The following is a 4,820-nucleotide window of genomic DNA, read 5'->3' as shown; positions in this document are numbered from 1 at the left end:
ATCAGCTTGATACAGTACAAATTCTTATCCTAATAGTGCAATGATTCACTAAAGCATGCTCAGTGATTGGTTGAAACAAAAACTTATTATAAGTCACAGTCATCCTAGGGTGCCCCCTGCTAGGTAGCCTCCCTGGATCTGTCAGTTGCAGTTTGATTGTCCTTTGCTTAGTATCTAGTATCCACTTATCAGTGAGTACATACCATGTTTGTCCTTCTGAGTCTGGGTTACTTCACTCAGGATGATATTTTCTAGTTCCATCCATTTTCCTGCAAATTTCATGATGTCATTGTTTTTCTCGGTTGAGTAGTACTCCATTGTGTACATGTACCACATTTTCTTAACAGAAGAGTTTTAATACTCATTCATACAGAGTAATAAAAATGGTCTTAAATTGGTGTAATGTTTGGACTTCTGCTTCCAGTAATCTAAACGAGGAGATTTGGATCGGCCTACTGGTGCATGCCTTTGATCCCAGCACTGGGGAGACAGAGGTTAGTGAGTCTCGCTCTAGGCCAGCCAGAGTTACCTGGTGAGATCCTGAGAGAAGAGAAAGTGTGTGTTGATTTGCTTTTTGTTCCCTTTTGTCTAAACAACCAAACATGGTCAAGACACTGGCCAGGCCACAAAGAACGGTAACATTTGGGAAACGGGCAAAGAGGAGGATCCTTTTTGTTTATGCCAGTTTACTCTCTTCAGGCTTTGCAGGCTAGAAGAGACAATGAGGCAAAACCCAATGGAATTCCTTAGGTCAGTGGTTCAAACTGTGGGGGGGGGGGGGTGAACGACCCTTTCACAGGAGTCACCTAAGACCATCTGCATATCAGATATATACATTGCAATTCATAACAATAGCTGAGCAGTGGTGGTGCTCTCCTTTAATCCCAGCACTCCAGAGGCAGAGGCAGGTGGATCTCTGTGAGTTCAATGCCAGCCTGGTCTACAGAGCTAATTCTAGGACAGCCCCGGCTACACAGAGAAACCCCGTCTCAAAAAGCCAAACAAAAGAAAACAACAAAACAGCAGCAACAAACAAAAATTCATAACAGCACAATTACAGTTATAGAGTAGCAACAATAATACTTTTATGGTTGAGCCTCACCATAACACGAGGAACTATACTAAAGGGTCGTAGCATTAGGAAGGTCGAGAACCACTGCCTTAGATGAACTGACAGCTGAGAGGCCTGGGAGATAAAGGCAGATAGAGTTCAAAGGACAAAATGCCAGGGAAGAGAGAACTGTACCCAGACACACAGAAGATACCAGAGATCTAGAAAGGATTCTTTTTTAGTACTAAGCCCCTGTCTGGGAGAAAAGCAGCAGCTGCAGCTACTTGGGAGGCAGATGTTGAACAACTGCTTTATTATTGTTTTTAGATTTTGTATTTATGTGTGTGCGTATACCTGTGTAAGTTTATGTGTACCGCGTACACAAAGGCCTCCTTGAAGGGTCACCTGATGTAGGTACGAACTGAACCTAGGTCCTCTGAGCAATTAAGAAATCGCTGAGCCATCTCTCTAGTTCCCGGTAGTTTGAGGTTTTATTTGTTATTGTGCTTTTGTTTTCTTAAAACAGGATCTATGTAGCTCTGGCTATCCTAGAACTCACTATGGCTGGCCTGGAATTCCCAGAAATCTTCCTGCCTCTGCCTCTGGGGTGCTCGGATTAAGGGCATGCACCATCACAACCCGCTTGTTTTTTGAGACAGGACCTCATGTAACCCAGGACAGCCCCAAACTGTCTATGTAGCTGAGGGTGGCCTTGAACATCTACAGCTGCCCCTAGAGTAGTAAACTTACAGGCATATGCCACAAAGCCCAGTTTATGATGTGCTAGGGATGGAACCCACGATCTTCTGTATGCTTAGTTAAGCACTCTAGTAGTGGAGCTACTTCGAGGAAGAGCACTTGAGTCCAAGAGTTGAAACCCTGGATTTCACCTGTAGCACTCGACGTGTTAGCGCATGCCTGTAACCCCAGCACTTGCCTCAAACGTGCAAAAAATATTTAAGTTTTTTTTTCTTCTGGAAGTCTTTTGCTGTTGCTGGAGATCCAGCCTAGGGACCTAGAGAATTCCAGGCAAGGGTTCTATTATTGAGCTACACCCTCAGCACCTTTGCTCTGTCTTTTTAAATGCAAATACTATTCTTGAATTAGTTATCCTTCATAACAACCATTCAGGACAAAACCCGATTTGGACAAGCGGCCAGCCGCACATTGCATTTGGGCCTCAGCCACCAGCCCTCACCAAAGCTGCAAGGAACCTTCAGGGAGCTACGCCCAGCTCCACCACATCCCTGCACCAAGTGCGATCTGACTCTTTCTCTGAAGCAGGAGAGAAAGTCCCAAAGTGGGTGCAGCCTAGACACACCCCGGCTGTGTCCTCAAGATCCAGAGCTTTCCAGACCGCGGAGGGCGGGACTGAGACTGAGCAACAGCAAGGAAAAGCTGCGCCCCGCAGGGCTGTGGCTGGACCATTTCCTCCGCAGCATCCGCCCTGGCCGCGGTCACCTAGCAACCTCAACCACATACTCACAGACACTAGGCATTGGCCGGAGAGTCACGTGAGTAGACGGATCCACCCAGTGCGCGCGTACACTGCAGGCTGTTGCGCACGCGCAGTGTGGGCGAAGGCCGCTGCGGGCAGACGTGACCACTGAGAGGCCCACGTGCAGTTCAAAGGCTTTTTGTGAGTCTGCGGCTGGAAACGTTTCGTTAGGAGAAAACATGGCAGATTTTAAAGTCTGCCTTCCCCGGGAAAAGAAAGTTCTCAGCAACCCGTTTGCCGCCAAAAGAATTTTGTGGCAAAGGGTGAACTTTAAAGACACAGAATTGGTGGCTTATAAATTACTGGGCAAGCCTCAATGAAACATTTCACTATTAGGATAAGAAATTATATTGTGGGCTGGAGAGATGGCTCAGAGGTTAAGAGCACTGCTTGTTCTTCCAAAGGTCCTGAGTTCAATTCCCAGCAACCACATGGTGGCTCACAACCATCTGCAATGAAATCTGGTGCCCTCTTCTGGCTTGCAGGGATATGTGCAGACAGAACACTGTAGACATAATAAATAAATAAATCTTAAAAAAAAAAAAAAAAAAGAAAAAAAGAAATTATATTGTATCAAGCTGATAATAGAAAAATTAATTTAAAAAAAGACACAGAATTGTTTTTGCCTGGGAGAGCGACTGTATCGGGCATACAGCCTGCTGCGGTAGTTGCTGCATTTCAGAAGTTTACTTCGGGATCATGTTTTTATTATTTATTTGAGACAGGGCCTTTGGATGTAACCCAGGTGACCCCCAAACCTCCGATCCTCCTGCCTCGGCTTTCCCAGTCACACAGCGTCCTTGATATATATTAAGAGTGACTGGCTTATGACTGTCCCCACCTGGCTGTCCGATATTGTGCAGATCAACATACACAGTGACCAATGTGAAAGGGATCTGAGATGATTGGGATGGGACAATCTCTTAAAAACTCACGCACTGGAAGGATCACAGCCCAGGTTATCCTGGAACTCCTAAATGCCTCCAAGCTTTCCAGTTCTGGGATTATAGGCTTGTTCCACAACACCAGGCCAATTACATCCTTTCTGATACACTTCCCTCCAGCAAGTGGAGGCATGCACTCACACAGGCAGGCAGTACGTTAATACTTGTTGAAGAAATGAGTAAACGTTCGACTTTCAACAGGTTCTAGGCAAGAGGGGGAGGAGGGGGCATACCTGTGATCCCAGAACTCGGGAGGCCAAGGCAGGAAATGTGCCATGAGTTCAGAGCCAACCCAGGTTACATAACTAGTCAAGACTACATGTTGGGGTTGAGGATTTAGCTCAGTGGTAGAGCGCTTGCCTAGCAAGCACAAGGCCCTGGGTTCGGTCCTCAGCCCCGGGAAAGAAAGAAAGAAAAAAAAAAAAAAAAAAAAGACTACATAGCAAGACCCTGTCTCAAAAACATGGATTGGTGGAGTGCTTATTTAGCATGCACAAAAGCCCTGGGTTCAATTCCTAGAACCACATATACAGAAGCAGGTAAGCCATACCTGTAATCCCAGCATGTGGGAAATGGAGGGGAAAATGACAAGTTCAAGGCCTACCTGAGCTTCATGCTGAATTTGAAGCCTGCTGAGCTCACACGAGACTGTCTTAAAACAAAACAGTAGCAACAGTTCAGTTCTACTGGTTAAGTTGCCAAAGTGACACAAGCCTTGATTGTACCCAAAATATTGGTAGTGCCCACTCAGGAGACTTTGTAACCACTTTGTATCTTTAAAGTTGTGTCTTTAGACTCTTGTTTTAACCAGTTTTGAGTTTTGGCTTCATAAGACAAAGGTCTCACTTGGTAGCCCAGGCTGGCCTCGAACTCACACAAAGGTCTCACTTGGTAGTCCAGGATGGCTTGCATTTTAGAGCACAGGCTAGGCTCGAACTCATTAATAGTCAGCCTGCCTCTGCCTCCAGAGTGCTGAAATTATAGGCTTGAGCTATGGCAATCAGGCTTCTTTGTATTCTTAGCTTTGCGACTCCTTAGCCTATAATCAGTTTTCCATGAAGGTACAGGTGTTGCCACCCTCTTGTCTTTGTTTTCTGAGAGACTGTTTAACTGTAGCTCTGACTGTCCTGGAACTTACTCTGAAGCCTCAAACCAGCTTGGTTTCAAATTTGTGATCCTCCTGCCTCTCTCTGTCCCTTGAATGCTAGGATTACCAACATGTGCCACCCCACAACTCACAGAAAGTTTTTCTTGAAGAGAAAGAAAAATAGGATTTTTTTTTTAACAAGGTGGGGATCTTGAAGTAGGTGTGTGTCAAGGATAGGTC

Source organism: Peromyscus eremicus, chromosome 2 (assembly GCF_949786415.1).
Source record: "Peromyscus eremicus chromosome 2, PerEre_H2_v1, whole genome shotgun sequence".
NCBI lineage: Eukaryota > Metazoa > Chordata > Mammalia > Rodentia > Cricetidae > Peromyscus > Peromyscus eremicus.
Note: the sequence above shows the minus strand (reverse complement) of the source record.